The sequence below is a fragment of the Equus przewalskii genome, chromosome X, assembly GCF_037783145.1.
Source record: "Equus przewalskii isolate Varuska chromosome X, EquPr2, whole genome shotgun sequence".
In the NCBI taxonomy this organism is placed as follows: domain Eukaryota; kingdom Metazoa; phylum Chordata; class Mammalia; order Perissodactyla; family Equidae; genus Equus; species Equus przewalskii.
The window spans coordinates 76,958,379-76,981,611 of record NC_091863.1 but is presented as its reverse complement, the minus strand read 5'-3'; the positions used below and the strand labels follow the sequence as shown (position 1 = coordinate 76,981,611).

The 23,233-nt window shown below is 39.8% G+C and overlaps 1 long non-coding RNA gene and 1 pseudogene across 5 annotated transcripts in view; one reads left to right on the top strand and one right to left on the bottom strand.

The window, feature by feature from the left end:
• LOC139080947 (uncharacterized) overlaps nt 1-23,233 on the top strand; it is a 716,757-nt gene that overhangs the window by 667,062 nt on the left and 26,462 nt on the right. The window lies entirely within an intron of this gene.
• LOC103555865 (heterogeneous nuclear ribonucleoprotein D-like pseudogene) lies at nt 17,595-18,907 on the bottom strand (annotated as a pseudogene).

The following is a 23,233-nucleotide window of genomic DNA, read 5'->3' as shown; positions in this document are numbered from 1 at the left end:
TTATTTTTTGTTCTTAAAATGAGAAGAAGGGGTTTAAGTTATTATAAAATTCTTTACTATTTAGACCATATTGAAGTGGCATTTTATGACTTTCATGAGTGGCAGTAAACCACATTTCACTGATCTTGTTTTATAAGTCACAATGCATTTTTAAAGATGAGATACCAATTCATTTTGCCAAATATAGTTGGTTCTATAGATGATAAATATCACACAGGAGAGAGCAGGTTCTCTAACTATAAAACTGTTCTTGCCTTGTTTCAAGAGAGTTAAAGGATAGATAACTCATGAAAAAGTCAAACCAAGGGTGTGTATGTTTGTATTCTATGTGTGAGGTTAAAAGCACTCAGCATCAGCTATAATATTGAAGTAGCAAGCAATTTACTTATTACCTATTTTCCATGGGATGAAAATAAATTCTCCAAAATGTGCCGGCATTTCTGTATGCTTCATTTCTTCTTACTTCCTCTTTGACTAGGACTTGTTTGCTGTAAGTGCATGGTGATTAAGTGGCATGTGGACTTCTTTTATGGATAAGGAATGTGCTATATGCTCCCTAAAGGAGGCCAAATATCACTTGATCACTGTCAAGAAAAGCTTCAAAGTATTTTCTAGGCAATCATCCTGTTAGCAGGATAATCTTCCTCTGTACTTTCTCAGATACATGACTGTCACCTTGATTTTCGAGTTACCCCCAGTGAATCTTAGTGTTCTCAGTTCCACACACAAAATCTCAGTAGTGACAGATGAAACATAGGATCATTTGCCCATTTTACATACACTGGGCTTGATCTTTTATTCTGCCTGAGTTAAGGCAAAGGTGCCCTTAAACACGTGTGGTAACCCAAACCCCAGTAGCACAACTTCCAGGACAGACAAGCACAGTTCACTAAGAATGCCATTTTTGCAGTTGACTAAGTGTAGGATGTATCATTTCTTTTTGTAGTTAATTCCATTTAACCGCTGGTGATACTTTTTAGGCCTGGCATATGTAGGTCAGGTGCATATAATTGTGCTTATTGAGGTATAGACCCTTGTTAATCCTTTCCCCTCGACATATGGTGGCACCAAGCTATCTGAACACATATAAATAACAATTTGTATCCCTGTTCTTGAGGACAAGGTAGAGATTTATCCCCTTAAGGGAAGATCCCAAATGAAGATACCCTTTTTGATATAATTGTCATGTGGCTAGCTCACGTTAAAGTCAGTATTCAATTGGAACTGAGATGCAGGCTCTCCCCCCATCAGAGTACAGGAGGACCCTTGAATCTATCTTATAGGATGGAAGGAAGGTAAATATTGACTAACATCAAAAGATTTGCCTCGTCAGTACGCTAATTCCAATGTGCAAGAAAACTGAAAAATAATGTTCAATCACCTAAGGGAATGTCACTGAAGGAAGGCATCGGGGTTTTGTTTCACCATCGTCACGTCAAGTTTTCATAGATGGTTTTCAGAAAAACAGTGAAAATGAAGCATGTACATTTTAAGGTTTGTACATAAATGGTATCAAAGCATTACATATAGACAAACCAGGGCTACAAATTAAGCCTGGGACAAAAGCAACAGAACAGTTCTGCATGAACTGACACTGATTTTCACCCAATATAAACTGATAAAATAAACAAGAAGCAGTGGTAATTGGAAGTATGGCAAGACTTCCATTAAACATAAGAAAAAAGGTAGAATATATATTTCTCTTGGGTTATTTCATGGTTTTCCATGGAAAATTTGTGTGACAGATATTTATACTTCACAAATCTTAGATTTTTAATCTGAGATCACCCCTCCTACAAATGGTAATTGCCAGGGATTCATTTCCAAGAAGGTATAAAGAATGTCGGCTCCAGACCAGGTCAGGGATGGTGTTTGACCTCAAGCAAGTAGTGGCGTCAATTGTGGAATTAGGACATCACTATAAAACAAGCACACCAGTCCGAGTGCAGAAGGCTGGCCTGGAATAAAAAGCTAAGGAAATTTTCCTAGCTTACAAAGCCGTGCCTCCATCAGAGCAAGTAGTTTGCTTCGGTGAATTGCTTTTCAAGCAATGATTAGGATCAAATTATTAGAAAACAATGGCAGGCATGATTGAGACTTTAACAACAGCAAAATGTAATCAAATGATTGGGAAGTGGAGGAAAATCTATGCAGATATGTGGAGTACATAGTGAACCGCTTAGCTGACTGCCAGTTTCTCCCTGGTCTAGTGCAATTAACTGTAGATTTTGAGAAAAAGAGTCAAAAATGAAAAAAGAGAATAATATGAATCCTATTATTTACAAGTAAAATCTTTAGGACAAAGAAAGATAAGATTCCAGATGGAGTTTAATTTAAAAGAAAATCATCATCATCAAAAAGCAAGTAAAAGTCTACATTCACATGGATCTTCGTGAAAACTGAGGATCTTATCCAAGATTTGGGAGTGTAATCTCAAGCAGCTTCAAGTCTAAGAAGGCAACGTTAAGGGCATACAACAGATGAACATAAATTGCATGTACATTGGTGTTTAACTGTTTGACTGCCCACAGTAGAAATACATCTTATTTCTCACTCTTGTATCACTTTGTGGCTCTTTCCTGACAGGTTACCTTGGTTAAATCACTCAGCTTGCTCCTTACCAGTATGACTACCCCATTCCCCCAAAGAAACACCTTGGATAAACAGTGCATGAAGTAAAAGCTTTAGTAAAATAGATAACTTTATGATATGAAATGGACGACAATAATGTGGACAGTGTGAGAGGAAGAACTATTGTATATAAAGAGAATAACAGTGACTGTGGTGTGTAAAAGGGGTAGAGAAGGGAGACTTCAGAAGATGGAAAAGATGTTTGAAAGAGGATCAATGAGAAGGTTAGAGTCAAAGGAATGTAACAGTCATTCTAGCTTGTCTTCTCTGTTCTATTTTCCCGAGGGTACCTTCTCTACATCAGTCTGTGTCTTGAGGTTTTAGTCCTCCTTTTTCTCTTCAGCACGAACTCTTAGGTGAATGAGAATTCCATCTACCTGATATTTATGAAACCATCACCTAACTTCATCCTGATCAGTAGGCTTCAACACTCCTATTGAAGCAGTGATTCTCAACCATGGCTCCTCAAAGCACATGGAGAGATTTTATATCTGCCTGTGCCTGGTCCCAATACGAGAGAGTCTCTGTTAATCGAGTGGGGCCTAAGGATTGGTATTTTTTAAAAGGTCTCTAGCTATATCTAATGGAATCCAGGGTTATAAACCAGTGCTAACTCATTTGTTCTAAAATTTTATGTGCAGAATTAATCCTCTGGGGAACTTGTTAAAAATGTAGATTTCTGGGGCTGGCCGCATGGCCGAGTGGTTAATTTCACATGTTCCACGCTTTGGTGGCCCAGGGTTTTATGGGTTCAGATCCTGGGCGCAGACCTGGCACCGCTCATCAGGCCATGCTGAGGTGGCATCCCACATGGCACCTACCAGAGGGACGTACAGCTAGAATACACAACTATGTACTTGGGGGGCTCTGGGGAGAAGAAGAAGAAAAACAACAAAAAAAAGATTGGCAACAGTTGTTAGCTCAGGTGCCAATCTTGAAAAAAAAAAAAAAAGTAGATTTCTGAGCCCCAGCATTTCATATCTAGTAGGTCTGAGAAGAGGAAGTGGCCTGGGACTTCACATTTTTAAGAAGCACCCGAGTGATACAGATGCAGACAGTCCAGGAGCCCATTTTGAGAAATCCTGCCTTAACCTTCTTCTCTGCTTCACATGCTCCCGAAACTCTAGTTTTCACTACATGAAATATGAAGTGTGATTATAAATAAATGTCATCCATAAACCCCACTGAAAAATCCTGCCTCGTTGCCATGTCTGAGTAAATTCATTTTGTGATTGTCTTAGGTGTTGACCATTTAGAAGCTTGGGAGAATTTTCTACCCATCTTCCTGTTATTTAAGAAAAGGTTCTTAGAAGTGCGATTTCATTGATTGGAAGAATGAATGGTTTCTTAGAAGTGAGAATTCTATGACTGTACTAATTTTCTATCTCTGCTTAACGAATTACCACGAATTTAGTGGCTTAAAAAGAGCATACATTGTCTCACAATTTTAATGATTCACAAATGTTGATATAGCCCTAACTAGGTCAGAAGATCTCTGATCTCAGTCAAAGGATCAGAGATCTCAGGATGTCACAAGGCTGCACTCTAGGTGTTGGCTGGGCTGTGTTCATTTTTGGATGAAACACGCTCTGATATTGTGATTTATAATAAGAAATATATATTTGGTCCTCGTCCACTGTTCCTGTCACAGCTCCTAAAACTCTTGCAATTTCCTAAGTGATGATAGCCAAAAAGGTGCCTTTTATGTGAATGAGGTGACTTTTGGAAAGCACCTAAGGATAGGGGCTGGTGGCCAGGAGAACCAACCAGGTGATGAGAGGGTTGGAACTTTCAGTCCCATCCCCCTGACTTTCTAAGAAGGAAGAGGACCTGGGGGTTGACATCAGTCACCAATGGCCAATGGTTTAATCAGTCATGCCTATGTAATTAAGCCTCCATAGAAACCCAAAAGGATGGAAACCCAAAAGGACGGGGTCCAGAGAGCTTCTGGGTTGGTGAACACATGGAGATTTGGAGAGAGTGGTGCTCCCAGAGAGGGCATAGAAGCTCCATACCCTTTCCTCATACCTTGTCCTATGCATCTCTTCCATCTGGTTGTTCCTGAGATACATCCTTTTATAATAAATCTGTAATCTAGTAAGTAAGATGTTTCTCTCAGTTACTCTGGCAACTTAATCAAACCTGAGGAGGGGGTCATGGAACCTCTAATTTCTAGCCAGTCAGTCAGAAGCACAGGCTTGACTCATTGGGGGACATCTTAGAATTCTGCATCTGATAATGTGTGAATAAAGAAGCATCCTAAGCATCAACTATGTCTTCGAAGGAAACATGGTAAATGGAAAACAAAATCAAGAGGAAGAACTCGAGAAATTTTGTCACCATGGAGAAACTAAGGAGGAGGAGGAGAAAAACTCCTCAAAATGAATTTCAAAAAGTGTTATTCAAAAGGCCAACTAAGGGGGCCAGCCCCTGGCCGAGTGGTTAAAGTTTTGTGCGTTCCACCTGGGTTTGTGGGTTCGGATCCAGGTGCGGACCTACTCCACTCATCAGCCATGCTGTGGAGGCATCCCACATACAACATAGAGGAAGACTGGCACAGATTTTAGCTCACAGCTAATCTTCCTCAAGCAAAAGAAGAGGAAAATTGGCAACAGATGTTAGCTCAGGGCGAATCTTCCTCACAAAAAAAAAAAAAAAAGAAGACCGACTAAGTTGTGAGTGGATGAAAATATTAAAAGTGTATACAATTCTCTGATGTGGCAATTATTGTCTTTGGGGATCTTTTGGATCATACATAAGGAAAAGATATTAATATACTCTATTTAAATTTTATAATGTTGGAAGACGATCAATTGGGTGAGAACTAAGAAGTTTCCCTTTGATGATCCGTATTAGGATGTTTTTGATTTTATAAGCACTTAAGTTTTGAGAAAACAAAATTAAAAATATAAAAATATGTATCATGATTTAAAGGAGTAGGACTTAAAAGCTGCACTTGATTTCTGGAGGAGATTTTTCTGCTTCACTGACTTTCAGAGGATGGGTCGCTAATACTGGCTGCTGGTCATAGGATGGCCCCAGCCTTGAGTCTTTCACGTCCAGCAACACCAATGCGTTTCATCCATGATCTCCACATTTTATGGAATGAGGTGATGAACCAGTGACCCTTTCTGCTATTGTGTACATAGTGTACATTTTTTTTTTAGGTAGATTAGCCCTGAACTAACATCTGCCAATCCTCCTATTTTTGCTGAGGAAGACTGGCACTGAGCTAACATCCATGCCCATCTTCCTCTACTTTATATGTGGGACGCCTGCCACAGCATGGCTTGCCAAGTGGTGCCATGTCCACACCTGGGATCCGAATTGGCAAACCCCGGGCCGCCGAAGCAGAACGTGCGTGTTTAACCACTGTGCCACCGGCCGGCCCCCATAGTATACATATTGGAAAGGCAATATGAAGCTTGAAAGTATGTTACTTAAAAGTTGACTCCTCATGCTCTGGCATGAAATACGGAATGTCAACCACTCATGTCATAGTGGTGGGGTGACGGGCACCTTTGCAGTTGATTAGGTTCTGGTTAATCCTAAATGACTTAAGGGTGGTCATATAATCATACAATTAAGGTTTCTGATATTTTCAACAAGCATTCGCTAGGCTCTCTGTTATATGGTTTGTCTATCCTCTTAACCTGAAGCATCTTCTATAAAAAAGTAAGTATCGGAGAAAGAAAGAATGTTTTTGCATATATATATATATATATATATATATATATATATATATATATATATGAGATGTGTTATATGTTATAATCAAGTAGACAGTATAATTAAGTAGATAGTCTGTTAGCTGCCAGGCTTTTTCTACATGTAAATGTCTCATGGATATCTTAAAGGGTTATGGACATTCGAGGATTTCTAAGCATTAGACTTACTGTGATTTTAATGTGATGCTGTTGGAGAATTTATATTCCATATAACACCACTAAAAGCCCCTTCCTCGTGTTCGGCCTTAGGGAAGGTAAAATCAAAGTTAGATTCCTTTAGATGACTCTGTGAATTAAATCGACTGTTCGATGATGCTCTTTGCAATATGACCCTGAATGTGCAGCCACTAGTTTCTTCTTGTCCAATCTGGGATGAATTCAGAACAGAATTCACCTAAGCACATGGAAAGACTTGGGCACTGTTGCTCTCTGTCACACTTACAAATTCAGTAACGTCAACAAAAGAAGTGTTTTTGTTTTTATTTTTTACATTTAATTAATTAAATTTGTGAATAGATTCACAGGGCCCAAAAATGAACAAGTATAAACAGGTACATGGCGAAAAGTCTCCCTTCCACCCCTGTACCTAGTTCCTACCCCACATTTCCCCTTTAACCACTGTTAATTTGTTTATTCTATATCTTTCCATGTCACTATGCATTGGCTCAATTTCTGCATTTCTATTCAATTCCATTGATCGATCTGTCCATTCCTGCAACAATATGACTGTGTTTTATTTTGGGGCTTTCTATTAAATTTTAATACCTAGTAGAGTTGATCCTCCTGCTTGCTCTTCTCTTTTCAAAATGTTATGATGATTATTTGCTTATCTTTTCATATGAACTCTGGAATCGGCTTGTCTCGTTAAAATTTGTTGGTATTTTAAATGGGTTTCATTATGATTTCCAAGTTTCTGGCTTAGGTTTCTGGGTGGATGTGGACTTGCAGCCAAACAAGGTATAGAGTATAAAAAAATAATCCAAATCGACGCTCTGCGTGTGTTGGGGAAGGGAAGAAGGAGAGCAATAAATACACCTCTTTTTTACTTTTATTTAGAAATAATTCCAAACATTGAGAAAAGTTGCAAAAATAGGATAAGAACACCTGAATCCTCTTTACCAAGATTCACATATTTACAAGTTGGCTCACTTGCTGCCTCCTTACGCACACACACAATGTTTCTGAACCACTGGAAAGTAAGTTGCAAACATCATACCCTTTTACCCCTTCATCCCTAAATACTTCAGTCTGTATTTGCTAAGAATAAGGACATTCCTTTCCTAATCGTCCATCCTCATTCGGATTTTTTCAGTTTACCCAATCAATCACATAGTTTTTGTTGGGAACAGATCCTCAGCCTCTCTTTGTCTTTTAAGATATTTACAGCTTTGAAGAATGCCGGGCTTTAAAAGCAATAATGTTTTTCATTTTGAGTTCATCTCTTGTTTCCTGATGAGTAGATTTGGGTCACACAACCTGGGATGGAATACTACGTAAATGATGTGTCCTTCCCAGGGCATCACATCCATAGACACACGGTGTACATCTGTACCTTATTGGCGATGTTAATTTTATCATTTAGACAAGGCGTTGCTAATTTCTCAATGGTATAGTTGCTATTGTTTTTTTACAAATAATAAGGCATATGTGGGAAGACATCGTAAGACCGTGAAAATGTCCTGCTCCTGCCTGATCAAACTGACCCCTCCAGATTTGGTGTCCATGATGAGTTTTGCCTGTATTAGTCTTTACTGTGATGGCTGCAAATGATGATTTTTCTAACTGCAGCAATCCCTGTAACGTTCTCAGGGGTTATCCCGCTCTTCATCTATTTACTTAGATATTTATTTATCTATTTATTATTACTATGATAATGGATACTTGTTTCTTCAGTGGTTTGTAATCTGGCAAGGACCTCATTTTGGACATATTGTTGGGGGTGCCTGTTGTGTGGCTGTTTTTTCTCTCCAAATAAGTTGTAATCTTCCCAACAGTAGGGGCTGTGCTTCTGTTTCCTTCGTATTAAATTTCTTTCTTCCTACACACTCACACACACACAGACACACAAACCCCTGTTCCAAAGCTCTGTTTACAGAAGTCACTTACTAAAGACTGAATAAATGCCCAAATGTCTTGACCATTGTCTTGGCAATGACATTTGTAGCTTCAAGCCATAGACATCATGTAGTTGCCCTCTGTGGATTATTGTAGTCACTGCTAAATAAAATATTTGGAGTTAAATATGGATCTTCATGATAACTGTTTAAGATAGTTTTAATAGAGAATTGATATTTTTTTTTTTGAGGAAGATTAGCCCTGAGCTAACATCTGCTGCCAATTCTCCTCTTTTTTTTTTGCTGAGGAAAACTGGCCCTGAGCTAAGATCTGTGCCCATCTTCCTCTACTTTATATGTGGGATGTCTACCACAGCATGGCGTGCCAAGCGGTGCCATGTCTGTACAGGGGGTCCGAACTGGCAAACCCCCGGCCGTCAAAGAGGAATGTGCGAACTTAACTGCTACGCCACCTGCCAGCCTGAGAATCAATATTTTTATTTGAAGTATACTTCAAAAGCTATCTTCATTAGAGACCCAAACTATAGCATGTAATTAATTGTGCACATTTCCCTAAAACCCCAAACATTAATCTTCACTCATATTGTGTATGAAAAGTCACATAGCTAAGTTTGGTTTCAATTTCTGTTTTGTTTTGTTTTTTTTTTTTTTTTGAGGAAGATTAGCCCTGAGCTAACATCCACTGCCAATCCTCCTCTTTTTGCTGAGGAAGACTGGCCCTGAGCTAACATCTGTGCCCATCTTCCTCCACTTTTTTATATGTGGGAAGCCTGCCGCAGCATGGCTTGCCAAGCAGTGCCATGTCCGCACCAGGGATCCGAACCAGTGAACCCCAGGCCACCTAAGCAGAACGTGCAAACTTAACTACTGTGCCACCTGGCCAGCCCCCGGTTTCCATTTCCTTTACTAGGCTGTAGTAATGCAAAGTAATGTACTAGCATTAGATCATGCTCCTTCTGTTGCAATATTGTTCTTTTAATGTAAAACTTGCTCCAATTCTCATTTCCCATCTGAATCTCCCTGGTTTGTTATTCCCATGATACTCTCTAAAGCAACAGAAACAGATAATATGCTTCCTGATAACCTCAAAGTCTATATAGGACATTGACTTCAGGGACAGCACGTTGTTGGTGGATTAAAAGTAAGTCTCCTTTTTTCAGTTAATTTTCAAGGATATGAGTTTTTCCTGTATTGTAGGAATTACTTGCACAGGCTCTTGAGACTTGAGAAGTCCTTTAGGAAAATTTGTGTTTGTGGATGTGTATATATAAACACATCTTTCTCTGCCCTGCCATATATCTGTTCGCATAGGATACACACAAATATGGTTTTTCCCTCCATCTACTTCATTTGTTATTTCCAAGGTGACTCACAGGCAGAAGGAGTATTTCAGCTTCAATAAATTCCTTTTTTGTTACAGCATTTCCCCCTCTTCTATCCCAGCACATTTTGTGGGGGGAAGGTGTTCTCTAAAGACGTTAGCTGTTGGTAGTTGTTGCCTTCAGAGACTTCTGAGTCCCTGTTCAGGGATTTTAATTCACTCTGTCTCAAGCTTCTAAAACCAGCCTCTCCTGACATTTTTGTGTGTGTTCTATAGTTCACTGAAGAAACCTCATCTAATCCAATTTCTGCTGCAGCCTTCAGGTTTGGCTTTTAGACACACATACAGGCACACCTACGCACACAGGCACGCGCACAAATAGAGGTACTCTTTGAAAAGAAATCACTGGCAAAAAAAAAAAAATTCTTAGCTTTGGGTCCAGCCTCGCATTAAAACAGATTGGTGTGGCCCGAGAGTCACCTCTTTATAACCAGATGAGGATACCAGTCAGGAGTAGCATAAGCTGGTATAGTTGGTGATGCCATTAAGCTAGAAGTTTTTAACATCACTATTTTAAGATATAGCCGGAAGTAAAGATAACTCAATCAAGGGCTAACATATCAGAATTAGGAATGTTTCCTAGATGAAATACCGGGAAATGAGGAGTTCAGTTTGCTGCCTGCCTCCAACTTTTCACAAACTTACTCTTCTATTTTTCATTTATATTTTGGCAATATTGGAAGATAATACTTGGCAAAGCTTAAAGATGAAGCTTCTTATCCCAAGATAAAAGGATTATTTTCTTTAAGCCTAATTTTGGCTTTATGTCCCTTTTTTTTTTTGTACCAACACCACACAATTTTCTATAGTATATTTCCGGTCAGTGGAGCATTCAGGGCCAAATATCAAAAGTGTTGTATCATCTTTTTTCTTGGAGCCTAGTTCTTTTTCTTAAAAAATGGAGTGTCATGGCAGTTCCATGATTTGAAAATGTATTCTTTATATAGCTTTCCAAGTAGAGCCTTTTGTTTTCCAATTTATGTTTACTCTTGTTACCACTACTTTCTCACCTCATGTCCTAACCACTTTATGTTTAATCTGGATGTTTCTGAACTTTATTCTTATCTTTACTTGAATGCTTTTTTCTTAGAAGACCATGAAAGTGTTAGCCTGACCTACTTTGCACATGACGTTATGCGAAGAGAGGCGGCGTCATACGGTAAAAAGCGTACAGGCCCCAGGGAATTTCCAAGAGTTGCATTCACAGCCTGAGTCTACCACTGAGCAGCTGTGGTTTTATACACAAATAACTATGGCTTCCTTATTTATATGATATAAACAATTAGCAATTTCTTCAAATGGTCCTTGTGAGGGTAAACTGAGTAAGATAGCACGTGTAAACATCTAGGTCAGGTCTGGCAAATAAGCTGAACTTGAAATATAGTAGCTACTGTTATTTTTACTATTACTGTTGGTTTTTTTGAGTTTTAGATTGTGAGACCCAGGAGAACTAATCAGTCTGCTCTACTGCTTGATATAAGGAGTTGCAAAAAGATTTCAGTGTTGTCCCTGATTGTCTCTAAGGGCTAGGAAAATTACTCAAATCTTTCTTTCTCTGCTTGGCAGAAATAAATCATGTACCCAGGGAGTAATGATGGCTATTAGCTGATTAGTTTTCTCCGAAGACATTGACTTTACCGTAAAATATAAATACTACGTGGTGGTTGTTATTTATTTTTTCAAATGAAATCTTTATTAGGGTTTTAATGGACGAGTTAGAAGTCCCGTGTGTCCATGTGACTGTATAAATGGAATTACAAAAGCGAATTTCAGCAGAAACATTTGGGGACAGCTACTGTGTGTCTTTTCCTTTTAAGTGATACCGTCTTATGGTTTTATTTTTTAGGAGCGTTTTTAGCAGTTCTGTGACAACCCTTCCCCCAACCAAATCAGGGCGTATCAAGGAACAGTGGGGGCTGTTAAAAATGGTATTCTGGAACATCATTCTGATTTCCCTTAGGGAACCATTTTGACATTTTATCAGACTGTGTCTTGTAGTCTACAGAGCTTTTACTTATATTTAAGACTTAAAATCCATAAAAATCAATTGTATTTTTTGTTGTATTTGCATTTATATAGATCCTTTAATATATTTTATATGATAGCTCTTTTACAGACCAATGAATTATATAGTTTTACAGCAAGGACTATAGCTAGCAAAATTGACAGCTATTATTTACAGAAGTCCCCCTTTTACACACTTCTGTCTGTGAGAAGGAATGTTGAAGATTATGGAAAAGTATAAATGGAGGGGAATTAATTAACGTCTATCAGTTACTGTCTTTCAATGTCAACAGTAATTGTGAAACATATTATACTGAATAAATGGATATTTAAGGATTTTTATCAGCTCGGGCAGCCAACTACCTTCGTCTCAAGCACCACCACGGCAGAGCTCATTTCCATAGCATGAACATGGGCTTTTGGCCAGGACATATTTCCAGAGGTGGTAAACATTTATCCACAACTTGTCCTCAGATTCTTGGCTGTAGAAGGGATGCTTGAAAGCTGTGTATCACTAAAAAGGACTTTCGCAGTCATGAACGTAAATTAAAGAATAGTGTCTGCACTTCAGGGCTTAGTTCCACAGCAGACAATGGGAAGATGTCCCATGCATTTGTAAGAATACAGATTGTGGAATTAGCAAGTGAGAAATCTAATGGATTGGGGGGAAAGAAAAACAAAGCGAGACAATTTATAGAAAATTTAATTTATTCCATAAATTAGGAGTTCTTGTATTTTCTAAATTCAATTCCATTCAAAGTCCATCTTTTTAAAAAATATGACATGCCTTACAATACTAATGTATCGTAGTGTATTAACTAGCAGGAACTCTGCTGGTCTCCACAGTGGGGGGTCTCCTCTGCTTCTTTGAAAAGAGATGTTTGATCTTCTTTCATATATCTTAAATTCAATAAAAATATGTTTCGGGGACTACTATAAAAGTTTTTAACTGATGCTGTCTTATACAGTTGAGGATGTTGGCAGTATATATGAAGTAAAAACTGACTGGTTCATGTGTGTATATTAACCCTTTCCAAATAGTCAGAAGACCCTAGAGCTGAATGAGCTCTTCATATAACGCTTATCACAGAATTCAGAATCTGAACCTTAAAAGGTTCCTGCCATAGACTGAATGTGTGCCCCCCAAACTCAACTGTTGAACCATGCTCCCCAGTGTGATGGAATTTGGAGAGGAGGCCTTTGGGAGGTGATTAGGTCGTGAGGGCACAGCCCTCAGGAGTGGGATTGGTGCCCTTACAAAGGAGACCTCAGAGAGATCCCTGCCCTCTTCTGCCATGGGAGGACAGCAAAAAGATAGCGGGCTATGAACCAGGAAGCCAATGCCAGACAGCGAATGCACTGGCAGCTTGATCTTGATCTTCCATTTTCTTATCTCTATGGTTCTCATATCTGGATCATCATTAGAGTCCACCTGAGGAGCTTTACAGAATAGATTCCTGGTCCGAAACCAGAGCTACTGAATCAAATTTTCCACGAGTAGTGGAGTACGCAAATTTTTTTTTCACTGCCTTCTAGGGGATTCTTATGATGAGCCAGGTTTGAGAACCGTGGATTTAGACCAAAGCAGCCAAATTTGGTGGAGTTTTATCTCTAAGTATATTCAGAAATGAAGATTCCACTAGGTCCATAGATAATGTATATTTGCAATTATTTACACTGTCATGACATAATTTTAAAGGTCTTTTTTCTGCAAAACAAAACTATAGGCTCCAGCTTAACTTACCTTACAAACTGCCATCCAGCCTTGCTCTCCTTTTTTTATCAGCTATTCAAAATGTTAAAGGGTTATATTTAATTATCCCTTAGGCACTTTTTCTCTATCATAACCCAGCCCCCTACAGGATCTTTTCTCCTAGGTCCTATTTTCTAACTCTTTACTGGCTTTTGCTCTTCTTCTCAGGAATCTAGTTTCTCCAGATATGGGGATGTAGATACCAATAGCATGTAAACTCAGAAATAGAAAGTTGACTAATCAGTAGTCTTACTAGAATATCTATTTCTAATGTCAGGAAATTAAACTTGGCTGTTTCAGTTTCGATCTGCCATTAGGGCATATAATTATTACCATATAAGCATTTCCATGGTCAATCCAGACCATATGAAAATATAAATGAAAATATGACCCAGCCATTATCTTTTTAAGAGTAACAAACCCTTTTGAACCTGGACTTTCACATCTTATTTTTTCTTAGATAGCATCTAAACACATGCATATACATAAACACATGTGTAGGGGAGGAAGTCATATCCTCTATCCTCTGGGTCCTTCTGGCTAGGTTATGAATTAAATTACCATGAGACAGAATCACAGGAGAATATCAAACAGAGCTTTATAACATGTATACATGAGAGAGACTCAGGAAAACTGGGTAACTCACCAGAATGGCAGAGGATCTCATCTTAAATACCATCTTTAGTTAAAGACAAAGGAGGATGTTGGGGGTAGTGGTTTGGGACTACAAGGGGGTGGAAGGCAATTTACATGGAGAGGGAAATGTAAATGGGCCAGCTGTAGACAACGTGACCTGACAGACCCGTTTTATATTACACTACAGTTATCTTATGATGTTAGCTCCTTCCTGAAACAGGCCCTTTTATTTTAAATTCTTTTAGGCAGTCGGGTGAGAGGTCAAAGTTTCTTTCAGAGTCTTTTGTTCTTAAAAATAAGCAAGCCAAAGAGACGCATTTTGCGGTGGCCAATTCTGATCCCCCACACATGTATAGCTGTCTCAGGGTTAATTGGACCACTGTGATCAGAAATAGCTGATTTGACACAACTCTGACAACATTGTTTAACCTAATTTCTAACAACTAAAATATGATCAAAATAAGATCTTTGGACTTAATCATGAGCTCCCCCACAAAGAAAACTAATGAATATAAGCTAATTGGCTGAACTTATCTAATATGCTGAAATCTGAACCAAACTCTACTGAATTTTTTTTATCCTAAATCAACAGATGAACCAGCTGGAACTGAAAAAAATAAACTTATATAGTTTCTAAAACTGAAATGTCAATACGGAGCAAAACTGAAATATCAAAACATCTGCTATACTGATTCGGAATTGGCTGAAACTTTATTTGGTTTAATTCCTTAGTTCAAACAGCCAAATGTGGATATAGCTATATTTTGTCTGACTCAATAGACAAGTTAATTCTCAGGGGGAGCAGGAACAGAAGCTCTTAATAAAAAATCACCAAGCTTCATCTAGTTAACTCTGGTAAACTAAAGCTGATTTCTCCTAAATATTTTCTGGTGGATGAATCTGCACGTTTGTCCTTTGTCCTGAGTACATGCAGATACACATCCTCATGATTTCTTTTCTTTTTTTTTTTTTTTAAAGATTGGCACCTGAGCTAACAACTGTTGCCAATCTTCCTTTTTTTCTGCTTTTTCTCCTCTAATACCCCCAGTACATAGTTGTATATTTTAGTTGTGGGTCCTTCTAGTTGCGGCATGTGGGACGCTGCCTCAACGTGGCCTGATGAGCGGTGCCATGTCCGCGCCTGGGATCCGAACCAGCGAAACCCTGGGCTGCCAAGTGGAGCGCATGAACTTAACCACTCAGCTACAGGGCCGGCCCCGACATCCTCGTGATTTCTACTGCATTGACTGTTGCGTAGCACAATTTAGTTTTATGAATTTTCTTGTTAGTCTACCTGGGGATTCTTTTTCTTCATGGCAACGTAGCATACCTGTTTTCTAATAAGAAAACATTATGTGGAACAATATTTAAATTAACTCGCTTGATTGATCCCCTGATATTTTCAAACTGAAGTTCCATATTATATAATTTCATCCCAAAGGGCAATAAGTGTCAAAATCTCCAGTGCAAGCCTATTTTGGAGTGTGTGTGTGTGTGTGTGTGTATAACAGCTGATTTCTGTACAGTCATTTTAACTTTTCAGGGCAGTTTCTCATCTATTATTCCATTTAAACTCCATATTTTTAAGAGTATTTACATATCATATATTTAAAATTTCTCCACCATCAAAGCGATACAACTTACTCAGATATTTAAATAACAAATATTTCCTACTAAAAATGAAAAGAAATACCTCATTTTTTTTTATGTTGCCTTCTCTTGTTTCTTTCCCTTATTCACAGTGGCATATATACTTATCAGTTTGGCTCCTGTGTCATCATTCAATATTTGATTTTAAGTTCCTACTGAGTGCAAGAGCCCTTGCTAGATGCTAAGGAGAGTACTAAAAAGACTGAAATATTTTTGGCCTCAGGATATTTGCATTCTAATAAGGAGAGTAGATACATACTGTTCTAAGTAAAATTGACTTCCTCCTTATATTTTAAATTTACTCCCACCAGAATCTTGGTTTTGTGTCTGTCTTTCCTTCTTGACCAGGAATTACCTGAAGGCAGAGATTGAGTCTCATTGATTTTCGAATCCTAGCATGGAGCTCAGTGTTGGGCATGTATTAGAAGTTTGCTGTTTCATGTCACTCTGTTTTAAATCCTTTAATTTCTCCTTATTGCGTTAAAGATAGAATTCAACCCTTCAGCATGTAATGTAGGCCCCTTTATGATTTAGGTTTGTGCTGTCCTATATGATACCCGCTAGCTACGTGTATTGAGCACTTGAAATGTATCTAGTCTGAACGGAGATGTGCTGTAAAATACACACTAGATTTCGATGACTTAGTATGAAGCAATGATGTAAAAGGTCTCATTAGTAATTATCTTGATTACATATTGCAATGACATTTTTGTTATGTTAAATACTGTTTATTATTAAAATGGATTTCATGGGGCCGGCCTGGTGGCACAGCAGTTAAGTTCATGTGCTCTGCTTTGGCGGCCGGGGGTTCACCGATTTGGATCCTGGCCACGGACCTATGCACCACTTATCAAGTGATGCTGTGGCAGGCATCCCACATATAAAATAGAGAACGATGGGCACAAGATGTTAGCTCAGGGCCAATCTTCCTCAGCAAAAAAAAAAAAAAAAGGGAGAGAAAGAAAAAAAAGAGGAGGATTGGCAGCAGATGTTAGCTAAGGGCTAATCTTCCTTGGAAAAAAAGAAAGAAAAATGAATTTCATCTTTTTTTGCTTTTAAAAAATATGGTGACTAGAAAATTTAAAATTACATATGTGGCTTGTATTTATGACACATTATATTTTTGTTAACAGAGGTTCTCAAGCCCCCTGCCCACCTCCTTTCCCTTATTTTCCACATATAGTTTGTTTCCACATTTCGAAGGTTTCTTTGTTCTCTTCCAAAATTGCGTGCTAAATTCCTGTTTCAATACTTTTGTGTATCTGATTGGCATGCTCTCTCTTCTTAGCACAGTCAGTTGGCAAAGGCCTATCCACTGAAGTCAACCTTGCACCACTCCCTCCCAAGTTCTGTTTTAGATGCCCTGCGTCTGTAATACCACATCATCCTTCCTCAGGCTTTATCTAGGACTTATCACACTGTATTATATTTCCTGGGTTATTTCTGCCTCTTTTAAGACTGGGACTGATTCTCTCTGATTCTCTTGCACTCAACATATTTTCTGGCTTAGACTAACTCAATGTTTGTTGAATGAATGCCAGAAGGCCCTGCTGAATAGAAAATCTGAAGAGAAACTTTGAAGTCTCTTTCTCTGACAAAGATAGCTCTAACCAAAACACACCACCCTAGGCCCCCCCCCAAAAAAAAGTCCATAACTGACCCCAAATTCCCCCATTCCCCTCACCAAAAAAGACAAAAACACTAACCCCGAATAGAAGACCCTACAGAGTTTCATATAAAACTAGTAACCATTTATTTTTGAGAAAACATAAACTTCCATAAAGCAACAGTCTCAAATCCTTGTGTTATCTTGTCATCGCTCCAATGTCAAAAGGTCATGAAAAAAAACTGGCTCTTTTCAACAGCTGGAAACAGCCGAGGAAGAAATAGTGATAGCGTCTTACAAAACTCATCTGTGATTTCTTAGCAGTAACGTAACTTCCTTTGAGGACGCGGTCGTCCTGCGGTGGAGGATTCATCCTTCGTCTTCAGAACGGCTGATAGATCCCCTGGTAACCAGGACCAAAGGGAGCTGCCTCGTTTATTTGCACAGTGTAATTAGTGAATGTAGTCCCGAATGCGTGAGTCCCGTAGTTGTAACCAAGCAAATACTCTCCACCGTAGCTATTAAAAATTGGCTGGTTAGTGTAGGCATGCTGGAAATTGCCGTAGATTTGATCAGGAAAATTAAACCCTTGGTTGCAGGCTAAGAAGGGAGCAGGAACCAGCACAGTAGAAGGGCTTTGGCCGCCTCCAAAGGCCCCGCCAACATTTTGGTTTGCTCCGCAAGCGCTTGGGTCTGCCCGGACGCCTCTTCCATCCCGGGAGCTGCTCAGCCTGGCAAACGGAGCATCTCTTCCTCCCAGCTGTCGCAGCCTCTTATATTCCTTTGGGAATGCGATTTTAACTTCACACCGCCTGGAGCCAATTCGATGGTACCTGGTTTCTAACAGCTTCCTCACTGCCTTTTCATCAGCATACGTGATAAAACAGAAAGCTCGTCTTTCATTTGTTTTGGAATTCACTGGAAGCTTGATATCCTGAATCACTCCGAACGTCCCAAAGTACTGTCTGATTTTTTCTTCAGACAGACGAGGGTTCAGCCCTCCCACAAAAACCTTTTTGGGAGGGAATCTCGATACTACGGCTTTAGCCCTTCTAAGCTGGATCGTCTTGCCATCCAGTTTGTGCTCTTTGACTTGGAGCACCTTTTCAACAGTGGCACTATCTTTGAAAAGCACAAATCCAAACCCCCTGGATAGGCCAGTGCCTGGGTGGATTTTAATAATGAAATCTACGACCTCGCCAAACTGGCTGAGGTAGTCAAGAAGGCCTTGCTTACTGACATTCCCGGAGAGGCCCCCGATGAACATTTTACTGCCATCCTGCTGATTCCTGGTGGCCTCGATTCGGAACCCCTCCAGGTATTGGTCCATTTGGTTGAGTTTGCTCATAGCAAAGCTGATGACGTCCACTGAAGAAAGGCGGGCGGCTGGCTGGCGACGCGGCGACGATGTCGAAAGTGTGGCTTGAGGCTCAACTGACAGAGAGGGGCAATATGGGAATTGGCGGGGGGAGATGACGAAACAGAAACGTGGTGACGTGGCGCCACGGGATTGGGCTGAAGTTTGAAATGGGCAGTAAAGACTTCCTGGTTTGACCATGGCAGTTATTTGCCCCCTAGAGGTTGACTTGCTTCTGAGCGTGTTGTCTTCTGCCCTTAAGGCAATAGCCCTCAAAAGGAAAGTGCCGCGAGCAACAGCAACTCCTAGTCTTGTTCTCTTCAAGTCTCCTTCAAGTTTTGTTCAACTCATTTGTTCTCTCAAGGTGGAGCCTGCTGTCTAAAAGGCCACTTGTTTGTTGCATCCTTTAGGTCGTTTTCATATTCCGTTGAAGTATTTGGGGGCAGGGATGGGAAAGGAGGTGAGGAGGGTAGGGACAGCACAATGCCTGTGGGTTTGTATATTATGCTGAAGGGGTCTCAACCTTTTTTTTTTAAATAGCAGCTTTATTGAGATATAATTTACACACCATACAGTTCACCCTTCTAACATTTTTAGTGTATTTGCAGAGTTGTGGAATCATTGCCACCATCTAACTTTAAAAAACCTTTGCCTCCCTAAAAGAAATTCCGTACCCTGTTGATGAGTCCCTCCTCAATGCTCCCAGATCATATAATCTCTGGCCTTTTGTGTCTGGCTTCTTTCACTTAGCCCAGTGTTTTCAAGGATCGTCCATGTTGTGGCATGTTTCAGTGTTTCATTCTGTTTTATGGTTGAATGATATTCCATTGTATGGATATACCACACTGTGTTTATCAATTTCTCTAAAATAACATTTGAAAGTATTGATGTTGTTGCATTATTCCATATCTGTGCCATCGTTAAAATAAAGTATAAGGGATTTTTCTGGCAGTCGTTTGCATTTCTCATTTCTCCTGTGGTCAATCAGTGCAGATAGGATTCATCACAATTGTCCAGACTATTGAGATGGTATTTAATATTAGCTTAATCTCTCCTTGCATCTGAGGACCAAAGCTCAAACTTGGAATGCTTACTTTGGCTACTTCCATCCTTGGTCATTATCTATCCCCTATAATCAAGAAATTTGTGTTTGTCTCCCTCCTTCAAATATTAGCTTTTTTGAGGGAAGGGTTTTTAAATTCCTCCACAGCACCTCCCCACAGGCTCTGCACGTAATTGTACTCAATGCATTTCTGCAATTACTCATTTTAAAACAACAGTCCTACTGTTAACAATAATGCCTGCTTATTTCTCTCTGCAAACATGTACTTGCCATCATTTGGAGATGAGAGAAGGGGAACTGTATTTTCCAAATGCCCTCAGTGAGATTAAACCAGAGAGAAAATGAATTATTTCACAACAGAAGTAAAACTAAAACTTTAGGGAAACAAATCCCTGGCTCACACTTTATAAACCAGTCGAAGCCCCATCTGCTCCCACATTTTAGCCGCTATTCCACATCCCCGTGCCTTTGTTCATCGTCAACATTCTTCCTCAAATGCCTTTGTTTCCTCCTCGGCCAACCACCCCGTCCCCCTTTCATCTGCCTAGCCCTTCTAGCCTCTCTAAGAGCCTCCCTCTGTGAACGTACCACACCCTTTTCATGCATTTTCATCAAGGTGCTTGTATATGCTGTCTGTCGGCGAGCTTCTCATGGACAGGCACGATACCATACTCAAAGGTCTCAACCCATAGCATAATATATTACCTGGCACATTCAAAAAAACCAACTCCCTACATGCTTGTTGAAGTAAACGACGCAGTGGAGTTCTGAGAGCCACGTTTTCGAAAATCCTTGCTCTAACTGGCCTCTGGGAAGGTGCAGCAGTTGCAGATGACTTCCTGCGGGCTGGTGGGTCACAGCTTTGGAGAGCTCACCTACCTTTCCTATGGAAGAGGCTGCAAGTTTGAAATGTTCTTATTCCTGGATCACTTATAAACCAACTGAAATAACCGGAGTAGCCAGAGCTCCCTTCAGCTCCTGCTTTCACTAGAATGAAAATCTTAGGGGAATTATACCCTCTGTGTTTCTAAACTAATGAGGCACCTCGAAGTCTAGTTATTTACCTGTGGCAATTCTTTTGATTAGGCCATGGCTGACGTCATAGCCTTGACCCCTCTGTGGGCTGGTTAGCTTTATTCAATTACATGGCTACAGGCTGCACCCATTACTCCAGTCCTTGGCCTTGCAAATGCAGGCTCCTGGTCACAGGGTGCTACTGGGTCTGAGCACATCAATGAATCAGTGAAAAGACTATCCTCACTTCTGGATACACAATTCAAAGCATTTAACCTCCTGATCTTGGGTCACTGGTGTCATCTTGGTACATGAAAGACAGCACATTATTACTGTAATTACTTTTGAGGCAGTAAAAAGGAACATTTTTAAAATGATTGTGTCTGCTCCTGGTCCCCTACTGAAAATAATTATGCTCACTGAGGAGGTGCTCTCCTCCCACACACATGCTCCATGATCTTTAGCTGTCTAAAATGTTTTGAAATAATTCCTTTCCGCTATAATGTCTGAAGAAATTAAAATCTGTGCTACTCAGCTTTAGTTTTCCATGGCGAGGTGCCACACAACTTAATATATTTTAGATATTGAAATACTGTCATCAGATTCTTTTTATTTTTGGTGAGGAAGATTGTCCCTGAGCTAACATCTGTTGCCAGTCTTCCTCTTTTTGCTTGAGGAAGGTTGTCACTGAGCTAACGTCTGTGCCAGTCTTCCTCTATTTTGTATGTAGTATGCCTCCACAGCATGCCGTGACGAGTGGTGTGTGGGTCCGTGCCCTGGATCCGAACCTGCGAAGCCCGGGCCACTGAAGCAGAGCGTGCGAACCTAACCCCTATGCCACTAGGCCAGCCCCTGTCATCAGATTCTTAATGTTAACTTTCGTTATGGAGCAGGACAGTAACAATAATTCAGACTAGTAATTTATTCTTATTCCATGTTAAATCAAAATGCATATATTGGAGAATTGGAACAACTGGAGATTCCTTTGTTGAGAAATGAATAAATGAATGAATGAATGAATGTTAGGCACCCAGACAGTTACCACAGGAATTTTACAAATGTGGAATGCTTGTGAAAACAAGTACTGTAAATCAAAGAACAAGTGGCACAAAGGCTGGGGTATGAAATAAGGATTTGCTGCTCCTGGAGGTGGGAGGCCCAAATACTGTCATACGTTCAGTCTGTCATAATTTTTGTATTTTAGGGAACATGAGATGCCTGATTTGGGTTTGTTTCACTGTGATCTAGGCCACGCCTGCAGTATTTATCGCTCTTAATTTGATCGTCCCTTAGATGTGGGTATCTCATCCATAATTGTTGGAGAAGGGGGGATAAGATGAAGGATGACATATGCCTTTGGAATTAATCTCCCTCTCTTATCGTGGGACTCAACCTTGGCAGCAGGATGCCGTGGGACCCATAAATCAGAAAGGTAACCTGGATGTATCCTGATTTGATATGCTGGCTTAGACCTGTCTCCGTGGTAATATGTTCTTTAATGCTCTGTTGAACCTGTTCTCTTTAGTGAAATGAAAATACATGTGTTTGACATACTCGGTCTAGTTGGTTGTTTGATAAAATGAGATTTCCCTTACTCTTTTTCCTCTTCATTTTCCACAGAAACTGCCAGTGCCCATTACTTAAATTAAGTTGAGAGTGCTAGCAGATAGTTTGAAAAATGATCGTTTAGGAAATACTGTCCCCCACGAACTTTGAGTGTAAGCAAATAATGATCTAGCTGAATATGGTACATTGGACACAGACTAAAACTTAATTTGACATCAAAAGTTTTTAACAGCTGAATCCAGCTGCTGGACTTCTGCCTAGATGAGAGTCATTTAAAAAGCTCTTTTTGCCATCTGCAAAGAAGGCAAATGTGCCTGGTTGTAGGAAGACAACATAAACTTGGCAGTTTCGAGAAGTGCTTGACGAGACACGTGTAGGTATTAAAACATGCATTTCTCTTGGGAATGCCGCTTAAAATAGGCAATTCAATTATGCTAATCTCAGAGACTAAAGGTTTAAAAAAAGAAGAAGAAGGGTTTGTAGAGAGGAAGGCGTTCTGCTCCTTCACCGTGCACTGAACAAAATGCAGTGTATGGGAACGGGAGGTCGATCGTGATGCCCTCTCTGTCGCCCAGGCATCCTTCGGAGAACTGTATTTGTGTCCTTCGAAGGCTACCTGGTTGCTGGTTTGGGTAGATCTACCACAGAAAGAGTGGGGATCCATTCTTCAAGCACCCATGCATAGCCTGGAGAATATTGGAACAACAGTGTGACATTGTATTTCTCTTTTTCCCTCTTCAACTTCTAAGTAGCCAGTGTCATGTCAAAG